Source organism: Phyllostomus hastatus, unplaced genomic scaffold (assembly GCF_019186645.2).
Source record: "Phyllostomus hastatus isolate PE091 unplaced genomic scaffold, TTU_PhHast_1.1 phas_contig_80, whole genome shotgun sequence".
Classification (NCBI taxonomy): Eukaryota; Metazoa; Chordata; class Mammalia; order Chiroptera; family Phyllostomidae; genus Phyllostomus; species Phyllostomus hastatus.
This window is the reverse complement of record NW_025333960.1, coordinates 37,164,381-37,188,904: the sequence shown is the minus strand read 5'-3', so window position 1 is coordinate 37,188,904 and position 24,524 is coordinate 37,164,381. Positions and strand designations below refer to the sequence as shown.

At 43.7% G+C, this 24,524-nt stretch overlaps 1 protein-coding gene across 1 annotated transcript in view; it reads right to left on the bottom strand.

Annotated features, from left to right (window-relative positions):
• Positions 1–24,243, bottom strand: part of SLC14A2 (solute carrier family 14 member 2) — a 397,322-nt gene extending 373,079 nt beyond the window's left edge. The window contains exons 1-2 of the mRNA XM_045849973.1: positions 24,042–24,243; positions 17,691–17,822 (exon numbers count right to left, since the gene is read on the bottom strand). The gene's annotated coding sequence lies outside the window, so the exon portion shown is untranslated. The remainder of the gene's footprint in view (positions 1–17,690; positions 17,823–24,041) is intronic.
• Positions 24,244–24,524: the final 281 nt, after the last annotated feature.

Genomic DNA, 24,524 nt, shown 5'->3' with positions numbered 1-24,524 from the left:
CACCGCTCACATCCTACCAGGGGCCCAGCAGTGAGGTGGAAACAAATGCAAGGCCACAAAGGACCCTCATTTACAAAGGACCCTCACTTCCACTGTCCCCTCTAATTGAGATGACTCTGTCTAAAGCAGGCCCTCAGCATCTCCTATCTAACTGGCCTCCAAATCTTCAGTTTCTTGCTTCTCCTGTGCTTAACAGAGAGATTTTTCTAAGACATCAGCCAGCAAACGTTAGTTCTCTTCCAAAAACATGTCCAGTGGCTTCCTGTTCCTTCAGAGGAAGTTCTCAACCCTTTTCTCGGTGTCTAAGGACAGTAACCACATTGCAGCCTCCTGCTCTTTAAGGGCACTGCGTCTATTCCAGCCCTGCCAGAAAGGACCTGCTCTGTGCCCCAGCACATTTGTACGTTAAGTGTTACCCATCACTTTTTTTTTAACCTGGAATCTATGTACTAAAATGTTCTGAGAGGTCAAGACTTAGACCCTAGGGCCAAATTCCCTAGTTTCCAATCCCAGTTGTACCATTTACTACCTTTGGGACCCTGAAAAATTGCTTAACTTTTCTGTGCTTCAGGCTCCTCATCTGCTAAATGGGTATAATAGCAGGGCCCAACTCACTGGATTCTTATGGAGATTGACTCATTTAATATATGTGAAGAGCTTAGGGCAGGATCTGGCAGAGTAAGAGCAGTTGAAGAATTAGCTGCTATTTGGATGTTGGATTGTTCTGCCTTTCTTCTTCTAGATCCTTTTCTTCTTCCAATCCTTTCACAGTTAGCCTGTTTCCTCCTCATGAAGCCATCCTAGGTTTTCCTGTAGAATAAGTTACTCTTTGTGCTCTCTTTACTCTCTACATGTGTTATTTACTTGCACTGTTTACTGAGGTGACATGTCTCTTTGCCCAGAAAGGCTGGGTTTCCATCGGCAGCAGGGTTTCCATCTGCAGCAGATCACGACTGCATGAGGGGGTCACAGCAGGCAACACGCACTGAGGGTCAGCCTACTGTGCCTTCCTCACCCTACAGGTTTGCCACCTCTGGGGTCCTGTTGTGTGATGCACACACACATGGCACAAAGTTCATGTCTGTTACTTTACATGTGATTTGGTCGTGACTTATGTCAGGAAATGCTCAAGGCTCCAGAGAAAATTTAAACCAGTGAAGCAGCCCACATCTTCCTCACTCGCCCACAGGCTTTCTTCCAGACAGACGGGCAGTAGTAGTAGGATCGGAACAGGGGGCTAGAGGAGTGGGTGCAACACTTTGCTGCCTAGGTGGGATCTGGGGCTGGCTTGTGGTTTCCTCCAGAGGAGCTGAGTGCAGCCGCCCCAGAGCAAAGAGGCAACTCACGGGCAGCTACCTCTGTAGAGATGAAAGGATAAAATCCTTGTTCAATATTCCTGGTGGGAAACTTTTTTAAATTTTATGTTATGCACACCTCTTCAAGAAAACACTCCTTGTGGACTAATTGTGTCTTTACTTTACTCTCTCTGATCATGTAATTGTGCCCTTTTGCTTGCTTGTCTGGGTTGTAAGGTCCTTGAGGTTGGGGACTATGCATTTTAGGTGTTTACTTTTGAAAATTTCATATTTAACATGCTAAAACACAAAGAAATCACTCCTGAGCTGACTTTTAAAATATTCTGTGACATAGAAAACAGGAACGTGTTCTTTTCCACCTCTCCCCTACCCCACACCACTATCAGCTGCATATGAATTCTTCCTACGTTTCTCTAGTTGTCCCTCTCTTGCTTTCTCTTTTGTCTATCTACTTATCGATTAATCTGTCATCTCTCTATCTATCTCCATTTATCTATCTCCATCTATTTGTCTATATGCATAATGTATGCCTATGATCCCTTAAACATACATACACACACAGTTAATAAGCACAAAATCATTGACTGTCAGACTTTTTTCCCATTTAATGCTATAGCATGGATACTTTTCCAAGTCATCTGTATCTAATTCTTCTTTTTTTTTAGTGGCTGGACTCCTAGAAATGCCAACAAGAGGCATGGACATTTGGGGGTAGCAACCCCTCAAATTCTGCCACAGTCTGGTGCCAACTCACCTTTCAGACATCATTTTTCCCTCTCCAAACTCTCTCTCAGGTTACCAGGGACTTGGCTGCTCCTTGAATAGAGCACGGCTTCCCTGTACCTCTTGTGCCTTGTTAGTCTCATATTCACCTTCCGCTACATTTGTGCCCTATACCTCGCTCTACGCATAGCAAGTACTCAGCAACAGCCTGCTATCAGAATGAATGGACATTCAGGAACCCCACTCTAATGTCACCCAACCAAGACCTTCCACCTGCTAGATGAACAGCATAAGTACAATAGCTGAGGGACTTTCTCTGTTGCTTTCAGGAAGTTACTGAGCTTTTTTTGTGTCCTCAGTTTCCCATTCATCCAGTAAGTCTAGAGATACTGGCTTATCTCCTGGGAGACCTTGGGTAGAATCTGGTATTTCAAAGTGCTTAATGGTGTTCCTCAGTAAATAAAAGATGTCATTAATATGCATGAAGCTATTTCATCAAGAGGCCAACAGAGCGAATTTAAAAGCTATCTTCAAGGGAAAAGAACTAAACTGCCATTTTCGTGCATACAAATAGCCACAATGGAAGTCTGCTGGAGCCAGGACAGGGCACTCCCCGGGGCCCCTCAGACTCTGCTGAAACCTTAAGGTGCCCCTGGTCTTGCTGTCAGTCTCTCAGGGAAGGGGCTGGAGAAGAAGGATCATCTTTTACCTCCAGACTCCACAAGCAGCACCGGAGCTCTCAGCATTCCAGGGCTGTGCTTAAGGGTCCTTAAATGATACATCTAATGGTTTCCAAGAAGTGTCCCTACCAATATGAAAAATTAGATGGGAAACAGCCAGCGCACGAGTAGGAGAGAGGCTCGGGAGGATTTATGATTTGCTACCACACTCCAAGGTCACATTTCTACTCATAGGCATGAGAAATGGGGAGCATGGTTAAGGCAGAGTCATTAGGAGTGAACTGAGTGTGCTGTGCCAGCTGGAGAGCTAACAATGCGCTAGAAAGGGAAGCGAGGAGGCTGGGCCGCCACGTGACCTTCCCCAGGATCCCACATCACACCTAATCTGTACCTCTCTGTAGATAATCACAAACACCTGCCTGGAGATCAGAGGAGTCCAGTGTCGAACTCCTGAGGCATCTCCTTCTTTAATCGTGCAAGAACTTCTGTCCCTGGGCTGGTCTTCACTCCAATGTCAGGAGAGAATTTGGGAGCTGGATGTGTCTATTAACAGGTCCCCAGCTGAGCTGCTGTTGTTTTCTATTGTGACCACACGTGTTGCCATTGGAAGGGGTCCCACAGCACCCACTCCCCTGTGCTTGTTTCATGGCTGAGATGATGCCTTCCTCTTCTGGCCCGGATCCTGTTACAGGTTGTGGTGGGTCTCCTTACTTTTGACCTCGTACTTACAGCTATTGGTGGTTAAACACTTATGCTCAGCAGCACTATTTCTAGGCTTTCCATCCTTTGATTGAGACCCAATAGTTCCAGAATGTTTAAAGTTCTCCATTACCAACAGGTATCAGTTGACCTGTCCCATGTTATCATCAATGATCTAAAAGGGGATGCTTAGAATCTGAGTCTCCTTGGCCTTCTAGGGGACCCCCTGGCACCTATGCCAACATACTCATCTCCTCTCCAGCTACGCATACTAGAAAGTGTGAAAGTATGGAAAGGCTTATGCCCTTTACATCTTACGTTTCCTAGTTAGGAGGGGTGGCCTGTTTGTTTAGGAAAGAGACAAATTTGAAGGGTTCCAAAGTAACTTCCTGTGCCCACCTACACAATGAAATAGCAGATAAATTCTCTTGTTAAAAAAATAAATTCTACCTTATCATAGGGTGTTTTTTTTCTCTGTGTATAATGTGCCTTACTAACACTTGCTTCATCTATCTCACTGGGATGTTATAAAGATCAAATAAGGCATTTGATAAAAACATGCATGTTGAAAAGCAAAAAAAGAAAGCTAAATAATAAACACAAGGGATTGCTATATAGACGATTCATTCCATTAGAAAGAGAGTTTGGTTCTAGGCAGACACTCTGGGTTGACTTCTAGGCAGGTAGCTTTTTGCAACAAGAAGTAGAGAGTAAAACTTGGTTCCCCAAGAGAGGTCAAGAACAGAGCAAACTTGATTTGTGGTGCAGACACAGAGGGGAAGCCAAAAGAATGGAATGACAAATGAAAATGGTTGCAAGGACAGTATTACTAATTTACAGTACCCATCTCCCACATAAATAATTGCTCTTTCCTTAGCCTTTCCACCAAAATTCTGTATATTTCTGAAGCCATTTAACCACTCATGAGCTTAGTTTCCTAAATGTAAAATGAAGGATTCTGACTAAAATCAGTAGTTTCTGAACACTTTAAAATCATAGAATGCCATGTACCAGCAAAGACACTAAATAAGTAAATCCACTGAAATAGAGTATTTGAACTCTAAAAATATGTAGTCAGAGATACATGGTGATCTTCCCAAATTAGTTCATTCCTTACAGGAGGTGATTCCGCCCTACCCAGTAACTCCAACACAGCCCTTCGGAGATACCTGGGGGCAGTGATCTTTGGTGGCCAAGGCCCAGATTCCCAGCCCAGGATCGTATCTGCAGTTCTATCGAGCTTCTTGAGTAATCTGACAATGTTGGGCAGATAAAGGAATTTTGTAATCAGCACTTAATTTTCCTAATTTTTCAAATAGGGAGAATAATTGACTCTGGCCAGAGGTATAATGTGAAGAAATTATCTCTGATAATGCTTAGAAGGCCATAAGCAGTCTAGATAATGAATTGTTCAGGTGGCTTTTCTTTATCTAATATTAAGCCTGCATTCTCTTAATGAGCTTATTTCTCACTTTTCTGAATGGTTCCTCTAAAGTCAACCTGTGCTCCCAAAAAGCACAGGGAAGTGTGTGGAGATAACAAACAACTCCACTTTGCTACATACAGGCACTGTGGTCATGGGCAAATGCTTTTAGGTGGGGGTGGGGGGGGGAGGTGAAAACTGAAGAGTACTTGGGAATAAACCCTGAAATATAAAGACATCCTTGGGAGGCAACAAGGCTAAGAGGCACTCACAAAAATCAACCCAGCAAGCCACAAAAAAAAACCAACCCCTACAAACAGTGAGAGTCCTGCCTGACATACTGCCCAATTACAGCTTCAATTTGTTTCTCTTCAGAGGCACTTAGATGGTTCTTTCTTCACAAACATTTCCATGGCACACAGGAGGGATCCTAAGCCAGACATCATGTAGAGTGCCGGAGGGTGTACCGGCAGATGCAGGCTGGAAAAGGGAGTTCAGAACAAGTCATGAAGTTCTGGCCATGATGCTAGGCACTTGGGATCCAGTTTGTGGGTAAATGGGAGCTATAGAATGTTTCTATGCAGAGGAGTGGCATGAAAGAACTCATTTAACTTGCACCTGATCCACCAAGAAAGCAAGTGTTAGAAGACAGTAGTGGGGAGGGTTATTTATTTTCTAAAAAGCCTACTCTGTGGGAAAAATTGCTGGCTTGACTCTCAGATCTGTAGCTTTTATTCACATCTCAAATTCTGGATTTTTCTCCAACAATTTGACTCCTTAATTACTAATGTCTGAGTGCTAATCCTTTAGAAGGCAAGAACTGAATTCTATTTAGGTGTATCCCCGTGACCTACCATAGGGTCTGACTCAGCATTAGATTTGCTAGAGAAATCAATAAATGAGTGAACATTTGGTTCCAGTCATGCATTATTGAAGATGTATGCCCTGTCTGCTGTCTGAAAAGACTATCAGCCAATAACGCAGAGCAGAGGTACAGGAAAACGTTTGTGCCAAACCAAGCAGTCTGGGTAAATATGGGGAGGGTCTCAGGATACCAGACCTCAGCAGTTTCTATGATTTTCATCCTGGGAGACATGGTGATGGTGGCTAGGGGATGTGGGAGCTGGGGAAGGCCAGTTGGCTGACCAGGCCTGCTCTCAGCCATGGAAACCGTGGAAAGGTAGACTGGGCCACATGCTCAGGAGATGACCATGAACAGTAACATGACAAGTGTGCTGGATACTGGAGGGGTGGGGCCTGAGAAGCATGACATCTAAATGTGATAGCTGAGCTAGGCTGTAAGCACTGGGGTGTTCCCTGCAGCCTCCCAAAATACCCATTAAGGGTCTGAACTTGGTGCACAACAAAGGGGGACATTTTACTTCAGGTGTGATCAAAGTGAAGGGCAGACTGATGCCAGGAAAAATCTCAGCAGGGGACTGTGTGAGAGACACTCTGGACTTTTGCTTACCCACCAGGTTGGACAACAATCTCCCCCTCCACTCCCCATTCACACTAAGGAGAGGGGGCCAAGCTCAGGGGCCCTTATGAAGACATCTCAGTCTAAGAAGACACTGAGCATTTGTGTTCTGAATCTGTGGCAATGAGTCGGGCATGGTCTCTATGTCGTAGAGCCTAGAATAGTTCTAGAGAGGCTGAAAGAATCTGAAAGCCACAGAGGGCCTCATCTAGGGGCAAAAAGGGGAAAGAAGAAACCAAGAGAGGGCTTCCCAAGATCACCCAAGACTACTGGTAAGAGTGCCTCTTCTAGAAAAGTTTCTGGAAACTGTATTCACTAAGACTCATTCCTTTCTCTGCTAGAACCACAGTTCATGGTAACTTGACCATCTAAATATTTTTTGTGACTCTAAATAGTTTTCTTTTCCTTTTTCCAAAATACAATTCAACTTCAAAGAAAATGTTTTAGTAATAATAAATCACCCCCTATCCTGTCACCTAACACAAGCAGTATTGTCATTGTCTCTTATTCTTAATTCCTCTAATCAATGGCAGATTCTCTCTTGTCTTACAGAAGGGACACTTCTAGTGAGAAAATGGAAGTAGAAAGGGAGGAATCCTTCCATTATCTATTTAAAGGGATACTTGAAATGGAGTGCACAGGATCTATTCATATATGAACCTAGAACCTTATTTTCCTACAGTGGAATCCAGCCCCAAGCTTGTAGCAAGTTCTTAAAATGTCGCCAAGTAATTAATGCACACACATTGTTAAAACAGGAAGCAAGAGAACGTGGCTGCTGGGAGCACAGAAACAAGAGTCCCCGTCTGTGGAAATGGAGCTCGGCTCTCAGGATTAGTACTTAAATTCCACTACCATCCAAGTGCCAGCTGGCTTTCCAACATACGCCCCATGCAAACTGGGGTCCGGAGCTAGCCCAGCCTCACCGTCTTAATACTCGCACCTCTCCTCCCTGTCACCTTCCCCTTGTCTCTGATCACCCACTGCCCTGGTCACATTTTAGCTGTGAGCACAAAGCTATTCCTGTCCTTCCAATGTAAGAGGTAGAAAGACAAATTCTTGCTTTCCTGGACCTTCCTTCCAGCTAAGGGAGGCTGTGTGGCCCCTTTGTCTTCAATGAGACAAGAAGTCTGCTGTTACTGGAGTGAGCGGGGTCCTGAGATGCATTTTTTTTTTCCTGCAGGAAGAAGACAGTGTTGGCCCCAACCTTTCTCCTTTTCATTTTCCTGCCTGGAATACAGATGTGAAGTCCAGAGGGGCTTGGCCCTGTTGTGACAAGAAGGTGCTGTGCATGAGAACGAGGGCAAGGAGCCAGCCTCCCTCCCACTGAGCTGTTTCTCTGTACCAGCAGAACCCTTTTAGGAGACAACAATTAACTCCTATTTATTTAAGTGACTGCAGGCCAGTTTTTCTATTACTTGCAATCAAAAGTATCCCTAACTGACATCACCCTCATCAGCCTTCCCTAAGCAACCCATCCTGAGAGGCGATGTATATAGTGGCTGTAAGCTTGGCTGCTGGAGCCAACCTTAGTTTTGAGTTCCAGGTCTATCCATTCTTAGCTGTATGACTTTGGGCAAGTTACCTTACTTCCGGAGCGTCATTATACGTATCCCTAAAATGGGAATCACAGTGGTACATGCTTCACATACATGCCAAAAGACATAATGCACATGTAATACTTAAAATGCTGGCTGGCAATAAGTGTCAAATAACACAGGTTGTCTTTGTAGAGGTGCTACTTTCATCCCCAGCACCCAGAGCAGACCCAGATTTCTGAACTCCCCCAGTGTCTCAGCTGGGCCACTCCCCCAGCTATCTGAGCCTGGCCCTTGACTCTGCACTGGGAAGAGAGAATCCAGAGCAGGTCCCTCCCAGACCCCACACCCCCACCATGTGTCTGGACCAGCTCTTCATGGGCCTCCACTCTAGAGCCAGAGTTGGACTTCACCCGGATGGGCAGCCCAGCTGCTGTGTGGCTCCTACAGCTGATTTAGGAACTTTACTTAATACTTTACTCCTCAGTTTCTTTAAGCGAGGAACAGGAACGTGCAGCAGAAAAAGCAAAAGGAGAGAGTTACACGAGACTCTTTTCTATGCCTGTTTCCCAGTGGCCCAAGAGGCTCCGACCGTTGCCATGGCAGCGGGCGCCAGGACACCACCTCCGTGGCCGCTTGGTCTCCCTGCACTTCAAGGATGGGAAAAAGAAATCGTTCAAAGAGTCTCCTTCCCCCTTGGGACGGAGGGATTATGCTGTAACTTTATTATTACTTTAAATAAATAAATTACTCCCTTGAGGCCAGATGAAAACATGCTCTTATTAAGATTTTTAAAGTAGAAAAGCAATTTGAGAATAAAATCAAAGGTGCCCAAATGGATTGAAGTGGCTCCTCAGAAGCTGACATAACAGCAATTTGTATTTATATTGTGCTTCTCATCAAAGAAGCCTTTCACAAAGGCCGGTTTCCCTAGAGCTACCCCATGGAGCCTCGGGGATCTGCCAGCCTCCAAAGCCCAGCCTCAGGCTGTGACCACGGTGGATGACCTCCCGCCTCTGGATCTCAGGGCTGGCTTGGTTTGGGAGCTGGGAGGGTGGGAAAGAAAGTGGCTGCATAAGGACTTCTAGTGGAAACAGGTCAAGGAAGATGAATTGGGATGGCTGATTCCACCCATACACACACATGCACAGAGAAAACTATTAGAAATAAGAACTGTCTGGGGTTAGGATTGCTCCCTGACTACCCATTAGCAAAAACCAGGATTTCTGACTATGCTTGGTTTTCCCTCTGCGTTTCCCCCAGATGTGCAGAACAGTGATAAAGAACGTTTTCTTTCCTTGTATTCTAGATAGGAGACAAGACTTATGCATATTTATAGATTGAAAAGCTAAAGCATCTATCAAAGTATCCTCAAATCTTTTCTTTGTTTCTTTCCCCATGTGCTTGCTATATAGGCGTTAAGTAAGTGTTCTTTAATGAAATAACAGCACAGATGAATTGATGAAGGGCGAAGGTGGGTTGATGAGATGGTAGGAGGAAATTTCCAGGTAGGAGTGATCACTTCCTGCCTGGGGAACTGGACAGGATTTCATTCCTCAATCACAAAGGCAATTAAAAAATATAGCTCCCATTTATTGAAATGGTAGTTTGGCACTCTTGTGCTTGGCTCTGTTCCAGAATTTAATATGATTTTAAAAGTAAAATCTTCACCTCTATTAGCACCACTCTAGAGAACAGGAAACTGAGGTTCAGAGAAGTTGTGCCTCGTCCATGGATTTGATAAGGTCAAGGTTGGAGCCCAGCTCTACCTGGCTCCAAATTCATGCTTTAACTCAATGCATCCTGTGTCACTCCATCCCTGGCCCTGCCTGGTCTTTCCACCTTTATGTCCACATCATGCTTATTCCATGGAAATTAGACACTTGGAATATGTTCTCCTGCTTTTATTTAGCAAATGTATGGTTTTTTTCTTTAGAGCCCAACTCAGCCCTCAGATTTTCCAGTGTCCAGGCTATGCCCAAGCACAGCCACCTACCAAATACTCTGTCAAGGAAGGGAGAGCAGGGATCCCACAACAATGAACACAGTGGATATTTTGCCGAAAAGCAAGTGGCCCCATCTCACCCATGGTAGGGTTGTTCCCTGTCCTAAATGTCCATCCTTTGTGACCTCGTACACACAGTGATTGTGAACTCCCTGCAGTCGGACACCAGGGTCCAAGTCCCAGCTCTACTAGTTACTGCTTGTATGATAGCACGCAGGTCACTGAACATCTCTCAGTGTGATTTTCTCATTTGGAAAGGTGGAGATTAATACTACAGGACCAATCTAATAGTGCTATTGGAAGGACTCACTAGAATAATGACTATGAAAGTCTTAGCACCACTCGGCCGGTAGTCATGTTGGCTGTGGTTATCAGTGGTGAGGAGTAGGGCGACGGAGGTGGCGTCCCTCACATGCCCCTTCTGTGGCTGTGGTCCTGATGGGTTGGCTGAGGCCTGTGTGGGACTGAGAGAGAAGTAAAGGGTTTTCAGTGCCCTCAGCTGAGTGTCATTTGGGAATGCAGGGGATGACAGAGGGGACACCATCTTTTACTATTTGAGTTCTATAAATGGCTTCCCAGGAGTAGGACCAACTTCCTGGGAGGTGAATCCCCAGTGGGTGACATAAGAAGTGTCAAACAATGGGATAAAAATGGTGTGGAAGATTTAAAAGAGATAGTGTCTAGTGATACATTATCTCTCTGGCCTGAGTGTCTCTCTCTGGGATAAACTGCCCTTTCTCACCTCTGCTCTCTTGTTTACAACCCCCTCTGGCTGGTGCCCAGCCCCCACCCTCCAGATCCGCACTCCCTATCCTTGTCCACGGTAATCACAACAATTCTTCAGCTCAGTTCGAACGCCCCCAGTTCTGTGAAGCTTTCCTCAGAGGGCAGTCCACACGCCCCTCTCCTTCCTGAACCCGTACATCAGCGCTGCCTGTGTTTCTCACACGTCATTTTCAGTGTGGTGGCTTTGCACTGATATTCCATTGTGCACACTTAAGCCTTGATGATTAACCAGCCTCCAGTCCTTCAGGGACAGGACCTGTGCCAAATACAGATTTTTGCCTTCCAAAACTAAGGTCAGTACCGAGGCCAGATGGAGCTGATAATCAGTTTACATACTTGTTAGACAGAAAGATAAGTAGCAACCAACTGACCTGGCAGGGCCTTAAGAGTTCATCCAGTGCAAATCCTTTCATGAGAAGGAAATAAGTAGACCGAGAACGAAAGAGGGGATGTTCCCAGCCCAGAGTCAGTGAATGTTGGAGCCCAGACTAGTGTTTCTCCACTCGGGCTGTGGGAGATGTTAAGCTTTATAACAGAACACGAACCAGACTATGCTTTCCATGTTGTCCCCTCTATCCCTCAGACCTGCATCTTAATGGAAGTCCTGAGCTTTGTTGTTTCATTGGGAAACAGTAAAAAAATATATGCTCACTTCCGATGCACTGTGGGCCTTCCAAACTCCCCCGACTTTGAAGACATGAGCTATGCAGCCTCAATTTCTACATCCCATCCCACTCCGTGGAAACACCTGCTGTCCCCCGAAAGTCTTCGCGCATCTTCTCCATGCCTCACCCCACTCCACTAGCCTCCTCCTCCTAGGGTTCCCCTTTAAGGTGATTGCCTATGTGAAGTCTTCACTGATGCCCCCCACCCCAACCCCGCCCCAGAGAGTCTCCTTCTACCTTTCACAAATTCTTACTCACTAGATTCTACGACTTGGGGAATCATGACTACAACTCAGTTCTTTGTAGTGAACATGCTTCTAATAAAGCACTTAACTGCCTTTACTTATTGCCTCACAGATCAAGAGACCATAAGAAAATTTGTATTTAAACAACTTTCCATTTCAATAAATTTTATATATTTATCTAAAGAAATAAATGTAGTTAAAAAGCATTGCTATGCCTTCCACAAAAATGCAGACAGAAAATATTAAAATTGTTTACTATATCTATTTTGCAGTATTCTTTATATGGACAAAGATAAATTCTTGAGTTTAACTAAAGGATTTTTTCAACACAAAACAAATGAATTCTCTGACTATGCCTCTAAGTGCCTTTGTCCTAATTTGCGGAAAATAAAGAAAAATTTATTGGTCTCTGTGTCACTACCACTCATCTCGAGGCTCTGAAAGGACCCTCTTTTCCACTTTTTCGGAGGCTCTCACTTTTGTTATCTTCTTAACAAATTTACCTTGTTTTAATGCATAATATTTCAAAGTCTTAGTAAAATAACAACTAAAAATGATTCTGAGTTCAGATGCACTTGAAGATGCCAGATAAAATAAATTAGCAGCAAGATTTCTAAGAGCTTTTTTAAATGCTTGTGTAGAATGAGAACCTACACTGGGGGCCACTGGAAGCAACGCTCCCAAATGTATGCGACCTCTCTGGGGAAAGGAGCTTTTAGAATGAGTGGTTTGGGGATCCTCAGTCGGATGTGTCTAGCCACTTCAGTGACTTACAGAAGAAACCTTAAAGGAATAAAATAAAAACATTTTTCTTTTTCTTTTAATAGTCCAAGATACTTGACCTTATAACTACTATTAACTGTCTTAGAAGAAGGGCTATTTCTGCTGGTACCACAATGCACGTTCTTTATAGAAAGGACCATACTTAAACCCTTGAGCCAAATGCTCAAATATATCATAATGTAAAAAGAATAAGGTCACCAAAAATACTCTTAGGTATGTACAGATGCCCACCGAATGGTAACGAGCACTTTACCTTCACCACAATCGTGAGGTAACGGATAAACCAAATGTGGTCTATATATAAAATAAAATGTTATCCAGCCTTAATGAGACATGAACTCCTGACACATGCCACAACATGCACGAACCTTGAAGACATAATGCTAAGTGAAATAAATTAGACACAAAAGGACAAATGGCCATATGATTTCATCCATAAAAGTTACATGCAGTGGTCAAATTTACAGAAAATAGAATGGTGGTCATCAGGGGCTGGGGGTACGGGAAGGGGGAATGGAGAGTTATTATCTGTTATTATCTGATGAGTGTAGAGTTCCAACTTGGGAAAATAAATAATTTCCCGAGATGGATGGTGGTGATGGTTGCACAGCAATGTGAATGTACTTAAAGCCACTGAACTATACACTTAAAAATGGTTAAAATGGTAAATTTCACGTTATGTGTATCTTACCACAATAAAGGAAATGAAGGAAATGACAACTTGGGATGAGCATCATATGGAAATCCCATAGATGAGACGATGAGACGCTGTTTTTTTTTCCCACATTTTTTATTGTTGTTCAAGTAGAGTTGTCTCCATTTCCCCCCCAGCATTTCCCCCCACCCCACCCATCCCCACTTCCCACCCTTGATCCTACCCCTATTTGGTTTTGTCCATATGCCCTTCATACATGTTCTTGACAACACTTCATGTTGTTAAATGTTAAGTATACATGAAGGCCTGATGTATACAAGCACAGGGCTAATATTAACGAAAATACAAAAACTCTGGATCCCTGTCCTCAAGGAGTTTATCATCTTACAGGAAGACACACCCATGAGTAAGTGGGAGACAACAGGAACGTGCCCTGAGGCACAAACCGTGCTCAGAGAGACGTGCGTGAGTTGTGAACACACAGCTCGGGGAGTGTGGAGGAAGAAGATGACACGTCTGATTGCAGCTCCATTCCCCCTTCTCCATGCCTACTAAGTCGTTCACCTGCGAGAGCCAGATCCAGCCCCACTGCCTCTGGGAAGCCATCCTGATGGTTCTAACCCACTGTGGTCCAGCTTTTGAACTCTTCCTACAATGGTACCCTGGTAACTATTCAGAGTCTTGCCCTTCTCCCTCTATAGTTTTAGGTAGACATTGGATAATGGCTAATATATGTTTTTAGGTATTTCCATGTATTTCCTTTATCTGGTTAGAGGCATCCATTGCTTTGGGGATGATTCAGGTTGCAAAAGTAGAACTGGGGTTTGAGTCCATAATGCAAATAAGGTTTTGAAAGCAGGTATAGTTGAGAGAGGAAGGGTTCTCTAAATTCCCAAAGCTCCCCTTATCAGATCCAAAGCCAAGGCTGGCAAACTCAATGGTAGAATTTTTATCCTAACTCACAGAACTGTCACAGGATGGAGATAATAGGGAAGTTCCCATCAGGTAAGATGAGGAGAAAGCATCACCAGGCAAGGAAGAGGAGAAGGACTTTGTGTGGATGCCCCCAGGATAAGAGTACACAGTAGCTGGGTTCACTGAGAATTAAAGGCCTGGACTTTCTAAGGCCTTGACCAAAGCGGGGGAGTTAGTTGACTAAAACACTAGACTAGGTATTCTGGAGCACCCAGGCTGCTGCCCCGCCCCTCTACACCCCAGCTGGCTAGGAGAGATCTCACAAAGTTCTGAGACGAAGAGCTCTGGGTCCACACGATGTGTGCATTATTGCATGTTGGGGTCTCTTACATTCCCTCGATTTCTCTGTGGACACACGGAGGTGCTGCCCCCTGAAACCCTGAGTTAGATGGGAAGGGCAGACATGCAGGGCCCTTTCCCACAGATTTTCTATTTGATGTACGTGATGTACATGTACGTCGATGGTGTAAGCAACAGCATAACATCCACAATCACAACCACAACCACCACAACAAAACAGGTGACATGACATTAGCCACTTGGAAGATACCAGTGCAGAGTGTTCAGGAACCAGACTGGACCAGCCTCCTTCTGGTGGTCGGCAGGGAGAGCAGCCTACAGGGCAGCCCACCTTACCACCAGGGGGCACGGCATGCATTCAACCACCTTGGGGAGGGACACAGAGATGCTGCCGGAGAAATACAATCCCTGATTGAGCATTTATACTTCAAATTGACTAAATGTTGTCCAAATTAGACTAAATTATACCTAAGAAACAATTCTTACATGAAAATTGAATTGCCTTTAACTGGAAAATTTAAATTGGTAGGACTGAGAACAGGTATAGAAAAGAAATGTATACTTTAATTTTTATTTTTGGACCCACTTCACTTAATATATGTGAATGTTCGTTACTCTTCACCTGTGTAACACAACAGGTAGGGTGTGGTCCCCTGGAGGTCCGGGGTGTGCTTCAGGACATGTGGAGAGTGGGTGCCCTGAAGCAGAGGCTACCAGGAGAACTGAAAGGAGGAAAATGTGAATTTCATTTCTTCTTGGCCTGTCGTTCCACCAGAGCCAAAATAAATTATGAAACAGAGAGACTTTTTAAAAAATAACATAAAAGAAATCACAGAGAGAGAGTTCTGGAAAAAGAACTGGTATTAGGAAAGCCACAGGGCTTTGTCTGCAGAATATTGATACTGCCGGCCACAGACAGTCTTCCTGCCAACCCTTCTGTCAATAAGCTCAGGTAAATATCCTTCCCCCTAGTAAAGTCCTGTGAAAGTAATAAGCCAAGTTTTCAATCTTCAAAAATGTTTGAACATCTTTCCCTTATAGTGGAAAAGCTTGGAACTTCTCATAAATGGATATTTCCCTTGGGGAACTAATATCCTCTCCAGGGTCAAACCAGCGTTCTCCTGGAGATTCAGTGAGGCAACTTCTACAAGAAAGTCACCTTTTCTTCCCTATTCTCTTACTTTTAAATCTACTTTGCTTTGAGAAGTCATTGAATACACTTTTTTCTTCCCTGATTCCAACGGGGGAAGGGGGGAGACATTTTAGACAAAGCCAAAGGCAATCTGAAGAGCCAGCACGCAGGCCAGGCAAGTGCTGATGAGAAAGTTAACACACTGCCTGGCTTTTCCTTGGTGTGTGTGACTAGGCGTGCATGGCTATTAACAATAGAACTCTGTGCAAAAAACACTGTGGAAAGCAGGTGAATATTGATTCTCTGCCTTAAGCTCATAAATTATTAATAAGACAATTGTAGTTTAAAGATATAGGCATTACTTTTAAAAAAATCTGGCACAATGGTATTCAGAAACTCTATCTGCAGTATCCCGTAAAAATATCCTTCTCATCCTTTAAGAAGCCACTTACATCTCATAAACCCTTCCCTGACCAGTCTGGCCCTCACCAGCACTCCCCGCTCTGAGCTCCAAGAGCATTTATTGCCTACAGCACTCAGTCGGTATAAGCCGTTAGGTATTTTTAAAAACAAACAAACAAACAAACATAGTCCAATAGATAATAAAATCCTCCAGGGTAAGGATCGCATTCAATTCCTTTTATTATCCCCAGTACCTAGCCTGGAGCCTGATCCGCAGCCCATAAGTGCTCAATAAATGTTTGTTGTTAATGATGATATGTTGTCGACACATCTGAAACATAATCTGGATGAACACAATACAGGAAAAGTGCAAATCATCATCTAACGAACGTGGAAGCCAAGAAATCAATACCAGAGAGCCGTCTGAGCCCCAAGTGAAAGACAAAGTAATGCCCTTCTCCCTGCCCCAACATCCAGCATGGTGATGGATTATGCTACATAAAATTATCGATAAAGAGCAATGTAGTCACAATGATTTCTAAACAGTAGCAAGAAATATTAGATACAAAATGTAACACTACAACCAAGGCAACAGAGCCGAGAAGCCATTCAGAGGAACAGATAGATTAAGGGGATGAAGAACCCCTCTGCAAATAAGTAACTTCAAGCATAATAAAAACATGGAGCTTTCATTTCCGCCTTCTCGATCTGCCCAGCCCAGATACTGAGATGCTGATTTCTTGCAAGATAGGTCGCAGGAGCGTCACTTGTCCCTCAAACAAAGGAGCAGGAAGGCAAACTGGGGCATTCAACCTTTGCCAAAACAAACCCAACCCTTTCAATTGAGTTATGTTCTCACGATGCGAATCAGGCTGAGTAAATTCATACAATTTTCATTTGCACACACAAAGAGAGTAGAACAATCCACTTACCTCTGTCTGACTTTCTGTCTTCTTCCATAGCATTTGACTTATTAGCTTCGTGGTAGAAAACCTGGGCCGGGTCTACCCCCACAGTGAACCTCACATGGCCCTTCTTGGTCACTCCCGTTTACCCTCCTACACTTTCCCCTTTCTTCGACCCCAGAGGTGGGGAACTCGGAGGCAGAAGGCTCCACCACATTTACTGAATGTGTAGGTAACATGCTCAGCACTAGCGCTGGTCTAACTGATGGGAAGCGGGGATGAAAATCAGTCCGACCCATCCAGAAGTCCCTGCCTGGGCCCCGGACTGAGAACTCAGGCAGAGGGAGGACCCAGTGAGGGCCACAGACTGACATTCCCACCCCTGCCCCTAAGTTATCCATGCTTCGTTGTCATGGGGACAGCCAGAATCTATGATGAATTTAATTGATCACTTCAGGGGAATACTGATAGTGATTCCGTAGTATTTACTAGTTCTCTGACCTAATTAAGCAACCAACAAGATTTGAACTTATGCATTTATTCTTTATTTCCTCCACTGTCATGTTTCACTGTCACCTTTAAAATTGTGAATGGATTAAAGAAATTGCAAAGTGCATTGGCCACATAGACACAGCTCTAATGTCTTTTTTTTCTCTACTGTTATTAGTCTTTTCTGATGCATTAAACCCACTAGCTGAAGGAACTGAGGATTGAATTCCATGGGTTAATCAGTGTGGAGCAGTTTCTACAATCAACATGGCTTTCTTCACAGACAAAGGGAGACCAAAACACCTCATCTCTTTGAGACAGTTGGCATGGAGCATCTTTTGTGAGCCAAAGTTCTCATTGAATTAAAGAAAGAATTATACATACATAAAGCATCCCTAAATTTGGCGAATGCAGGAAGCTTTCATTATACAACATAGTTTTCCTTCTAGATCCCGAAGACATGAACTTAGAAATGAGCCATGTACTCACAGTTGTCCAACTCCTGTTGGCACCGTGGACTGAGGTGCTCCAAGCCTTTTCTTTGCCTGTACGTAGAGGTGGCAATATTTTAACGACAGGTACCCATGTCCAGAAACACCCAGAAGGAAAACTGGAAAGAACCTACATAGAAATAGAGAGGAGCTCGTTTAGCCCTGTTGTTTCTTAGGATGATGGAAGCAGCCTGTGAAATGGTGAGGAGTTGGGGCCACGGCTGGAGGCCGCACAAGGAGGCACTGTGGGGCAGAAAGTGGGACTCCCCACTAGATGGCACTAGGACACATCTGTGGCACCCACTGGGACTGCTACCAAGGCAGAGCAGAGGGAGAGGGTCAGCTTTCACACATCTCTGTAAGCAAGGCCCTAGATAGAGTGCCATAGGGTTAAAGGTGGCATATGTGGGTACTTCATACCTCCTTAGGTTTAGTCCGACACTGAAGGTATACCTGGGATGGCACATGTGTACGTTCTTATGAGTATGACAAGGTATGTGGGTATGAATGTGCATGTATGTGAACACCCATATACACATGCATACACACTTGTGTGTATACAAATATACACACCTATGTGTTAGGTTATAGGAATAGGTATGGACCAGGGGACATTATTACAATAAATGTAAATCATGTTGGAGCAAGGGGACTAGCTTCTTTTTAATGTATTCTGTGTGCCAGGCTTTTTTATGTACTTTCTAATTCACCCTTTACAGTAGCCATGAAAGGTGGCTATTATGACCCCCATGAATTCCATACATTTGAACACAGTTCGTTTTGCAAACACCTGTCAATATCCAGAGGCACTGGTATTCCTCAAAACCCATTTTGAGAAATGCATCTCACAGCAATTCAGAAAGAGTTCTGGGACACTTCTTATGAATACTAATAGCATAAATAATAATGATAGTCCTCTTATTGGGATTTGTATGTTTGTACTATTTCACCTCAGAATACTACCATATCATTGTAACAGTCTTTCCAAACCCCATCTCCTGTCTGATGGGTTCTCCATGACCCTACATTCTCCTTCCCTAGATGCACTTGCACTACTCCCTCCTCCCCCTCCGTCACTCACCACGATGCACCAATGAAACATCACTCACCACGATGCACCATGAAATGAACAATGATTTCATGTTCTCACTATGAAATCCAGCTTCTCAGTCTGCTGTTTTGATCTTTCTCTCTCTCCAGTTTTCCCCGCACTGCTCTACAAGGCAAACCCTTTGGTTTAAGCACCTGGCCCACTCACTCTCTGGCCCCTAACCAGAGTGCACGCTTGCTCCCTTTCCCACCGTGTGTCCTCCCCCGTTCTGCCTGTGCAGGTGTGTTTCCCGGTAAAGTGCAGGCCCCTTGAGAGCAGAGGCTGTTCCCAGCCATCAGGACTTCCCTCACAGCACCTGGCCCAGGCCTTCTGCCAGGACGTGTAACGACCTGCGTCATCTGCCTGCCTGCACTGCTTTCAGCCCCATCCCCAGTGCCTCAGAAATGGATGTCCACAAGCAGAGCCACGTGTTATGGCCTGACGCGCAGCAACTCGGGGGTTTTAGTTTTCATTTTAACTGTGGGTGGCAAGGCTTCATCATATAAAAGTAAGAAATACTGACAAGAATTGCATTTGTTAGAGGGGGGGCAACACATATTTTACTTCTGCCTTCGGAAGTACACACATATTTGAAATTCTAGGCCTCCGAGCCCAGGTTTTGCATTGCTTGTAAGAGCAGCTTTGGGTGCTCATGGGCTTGTGGCAAGCATCTACTCTGTCCTCCAGGCAGTTGCATCTCTACCTTCTAGAAGTAACTGTTGGAAGAGACATCAGTGGATATGAAGGCAGAGGTGCTGAGGCAGCCGGACAGTCTGTAGTCACGAGGTCTGGCGTTGGGTTCTGGTTTTAGGGCTGACTCCTGAGTGGCCTTGGCAACAGCCACTTAACCTCCTTGGGCTGCAGTTCCCTCAGCTGTAAAATAGCAAGTCTAATATTTAAACTCACAGGGTTATTGTGGGAATTAACTGTGGTAATTGCTGTAAAATGCCTTGTAAATTATAAGGGGCTTTGCAAATGTTAGTCATTACTAAGAAAACATCATGGACATCTCCAGGTTTTTTTGGTTTGTTGGTTTGTTTGTTTGTTTGCTTGTTTTAGGCAATAATAGGTGTTTACAACTGCCCTAGAGTAACTTCTGTTATGAAGTGTGTGATTTTTCTTGTGTTTGTATAATTGCTCCCTGCCCTGGTTCTCTGTTCATATTTAGAATTACCAGAGTCACCATTTTAACAAAAAAAAATCTTCTCTTTATTGTTTGAAGACTGCTGCTCATGCTGTTGTTAGTAACCCAATTAAGTATTATGGCTAAATTTTCCATTTTAAATGTTGACTCCAGCCTTGAACTTGAAGCTACATGCACATACACCATCAGATTTCTTTTTCTCCCTCTTTCTCTCCCTCCCTCCCTTCTTCCCCCACTTCTTTCCTTTCTCCCTCCCTCCCTTTCCCCTTCTTTCCTTCCTTCCTACCTACCTTCCTCTTTCCTCCTTCATGCCTCCATCTCCTCCTTTCCTTCCTTCCTTTCCTCCAATGAAAGTCTAGAAACATTCACACCAGTAAATACCACTGGATCTTTGACGAGAGTGACTATTTGTAATTCTCTCCAGCCTGAGTCTTCTTAAAACACTTGTAAAGGCCTTGTCTTTTCCTCCAGAACATACTAGTAGGTACATGTAGCTGATTGTGTGTTCTTTACCATTTAGATCCCAGTGTGGATTATAGCATTAATACATAATCTACTATGTAGGAAACCCGATTATCAAAGAACATTCCCTAGCCATTCTACAGCCTACAGGGGCAATCCATTTTCTGTGATATGATGGGCAGTATTGATGTACTGGACCAGAATGCTCTTGGAGTCCACATAATAACCCTTATTTCCACAATAGATTAGAAAGCCAAGAGACCCTGGTTTCCTGCATATTCACAGTTCGCAGATTATTGATCTGATAATGAATCAAGTCTTCGTCCTCTGGGTGTCCTTCACTCAATGTATGTGTAACCTCCCTGGAGCCTCAGAACTGCCCGAACCAGCACCAGCCCAGCAGCGGCTTATGGCACTCAATTGCTCAGACTATATTTGTCTTTAAAGTGTAATATTTCATCCTTCCTTAAAACATACGAGGTCAGGGAAAGTGACACCCCCACATAATAAGTGAATTGCCATAGATATACAAGTATAAAGAAGAAAGGCCTATAAAAATATATATATAATCATAGATATTTCAAGCTAGAGTGAAATGCAGTAACATTGTTTACAACCTAGTGTACATTAAGGCTAGTCTTGGTGGATTAAAGACAAGAATCTTTTTTAAACTCTGTGTGTGTGTACATGCACGTACTGATTTTCCTGGAAGGTCATTGTTGGAGCCTGCTTAATCCAATGTCCTCATGTCCCACAGCCTCTCAGGAGACTGTTCTCCAGGGGCTAACTTAAGCTACGCGAGAGCCACATGGGACATTTGGGGGGGATGATCAGAACTTGATCTTATCCCCATCTGGTCTATTGGAAAAATTATCTCCTGAATTTCAATATAAAGATAAATTCTGTCTTGAATGACTATTGTCTCACATGTGCAGAAGAAACAATACACTTGGTTCCTCTATTTTCATGGCCTTCCTGTCCCCACCAGCCTCTCCAAGTCATTTTTCCACCTCTCATTCTAATAGACCCTTCTGCTTCAAGCAGAACTCCAAATCGGAACTCATGAACTGAACCATTCCCCTTCTTCTCTCCCTCTTCTCCCCATGAAGTACCCCCTCTCTATCCACGCTCCCGTCTTCCTGAACTACAGGGGAGGGTTTCTGCAGCAGATTCCCTTGTTGTGATCTTGGGGATTCACCTATGTGAAGTGCTCACTGTATGTTTGTTGAATAAAAGAATGAACGGATTCCAGAATGAGAATTTACTGTAGAAGACCTCATTCTTGGATGTGTTCCATGTTCTACTGGATCTTTGCATTTTTAAGATGTGAAAGGTTGGGAAGATCTGTAAACTCAGAATTGGTTTTCTAGTGATAGGATTTCAATTTCAATGCAAGCAGTGAGGTCTTGAGGTTTAAGTCTTTGAATTGCATCTGCTTGATTGATTTTCCATCAAGGGCTCATAGGCACCACAAAGACAATGATCTTTTCTTTATTTCTGTGTTTAACCCCCAACAGTCCTCATGTATTGCTCTGTGCAGCAAATTTTACTCCCATCCTCATATAATTTAGAGTTCAATATAATAAAATGTTTTGCAATTTAATGCATAAAGTTGTTAAAGATCCTCTGTCAGGTAATTGATAGAACATTCCAGCTTGTCCTTCACATTCACTGACTCAAAGTTCATGCAACCTGTACTTTTACACACCATACCTAAACCACTGATTTGAGGGTATCATCCATCAGCAATGAAAGGTAATGCTGATCTCTGGCCCTCTGAGCTGCCTGACAGCTGGTGCTGCAGGGGAAGGTCCAGGTCCCCACTCCTGCTGGGATGTTGCAATGTTATGATGTTGCAATGCTGCGATGCTGGGATGCTGGAGGAAAAGATCTTGAGACACAGTGTTCCTTATGCTCAGCCCCAAGTGGAAGCCCTCTGTTCTTACTAGTTCCATAACACAGTGAGGGTCATATGTGCCTCCATACCTACATCTCCATTCCATATATTCTAAACAAAACTGAGAGAGCTGCTACCAAAGAAAGGAATCTCACCTCTCAGTGAAATACCCCCTATTTCCCATTCCTCCTCACCTCATCCTCTCTTCATGAAAAATTTGTAGAGATAGAACATATGGCAGAGGGGATTTTTGGCAAGTACCTGGACAGGTACCTAATGTAGAAAGAGTTTTTAAAAACCTCAAGTAGAGGTTTAAAAATTAGAAGTTGCTTTTACTTCATATGAATATATCAGTTGAGTTTGATTCACTGATATAAAATCATGGCTTACTTATCCAATAAGAATTTCTTTGACATCAGCCAGTTAATCTGAATATAAGGCAACGATTTGTTAACTAGTTTGTTGTTTTGTTTTTTTTTTGCTAATTCCAGTTACCATTCAGCATTTTAGCCATGAATCAGTTACATTGTCCACTTTACTCTTAAGAGTGTTATTGATAAGACAAAATGAGACTGCATGCTCATCATCATTGCCTTTAAATCGACCCTTACCCAGGATCTAACACACCACAAAACAAGTTTCTCAAAGGTCATCAAATCCCAGTTCTTCATCAGACCTGTTAGAAGGTCGCACAGTCAACACAGAGCCATACACATCAGCTCTATAATCACACCATGGTGAAGGTAGCACAAGCCATCGGGTGGACCAGAAGACTTCCATTTTACAGCCATTCAGTGAGCCTGGATAGTTGGAACAGATTTTGGAGCATCCTTCCCTATGCACAGATAGAGCTGTAAATATGTCCTCTGGTTCTACTGACAGGAGCCTCTAGAGGTTGATACTCATTTGTCCCAAACACACTTGTTCACACTCTTGGGGGGATTCCCTTTAGCTTTTTCATTACCACTCTGAAATAATATGCAGATAATTAGGTGACAGCATGCCCTTTATTTGAACATTATTAAATATACAACAATGATCACATATAGCATATCCTATGTGCATATAAGCCCCTTCAGGATAATGCAAATTCTCAATTCCAACAAAAAAAAGTTGTTAACTCACTCTTCAAGCTCTGCAAAACCAACTTGCAGATCGTGGCACTAAACATGTGCTCTGGCATCTATGCAGGCTGGGTGGAGAATTCGTGCACTATAGTGTTTGACACACTCCTTCTCTCAGGTGAAACACAGTGGGCAAAATTGCCTAATGCATTAGGCTGGTGCAGCAAGGCTGAATAATCCGATCATCTCCTTGTACAAGGCTACATTTTCTGATGATTTTTTTAACACTGTAATCTAAACTGGGGTTGAAGTTGAGGTGTGAAGAGTAAACTAATTGCAAGATGCTCTTGGTGAAATAACAGCTATAACATTCTATGCCATCAAAAATGGGATCCCATCCTCAAAAGTCTTTCAAATCATTTACATTATTGGCTACAAGTATCAAATGTTTTAATACTAGGAAAATAATTCTCTCTCTTTCTGTCTTCTTTCTGTCTGTCTCTCTCTCCCTCTCTATCTATACGCACACACAAACACACACACATATATACAATGTTGCATTTTAACTTTGGTTAGGGAGAAAGAAATGAAAAAGAAGCTTAGAAGTCAATAATTTCCCCCAGGAACTGATAGAAAAGAATTTCTAAATGTTAGCAGAAGTGGACAAAGTCAGAAAAAAAGGTATGACTTACCCCACAGTTCCTCTTGAGCCTTGAAATGACAGTTTGGGGAAGAGTAGACAATGTTGCCAAAGAGACAACTTTGAATAAGAATTTGGGATCCTTCTCAGTTGATCAAGGCAAGGAAGGCAGCCAACACGGAGGACATGAGGATGTCCAGGTGTTTGCTGTCCTGGCTCATGGGGTCCTTCCTCACTCGTTTTTGGTGATTGACACTAATGTGGGTCTGTCATTTTAGGAGATTTGCTTCTGAAGCCCCTCCCCTTGGACTTGCTCTCATTAGCATCCTGTTCTCCTTCAATGGTTAAGTGATATGTGAGCACCAGAGTGTTTTCCCATTGGATAATTTGCTCCCTGTTAACTAACCAGACAACCCATCTCAGGGGCCCCATCGAGATCCATTGGAAGAGCATTCTTCCTGGGGTCACTCTGGTTCTGCTTGGCCTCCCCTTCACCGCATTGCTTCCTCCTTATTTTTCCTTCACATGTACTGAG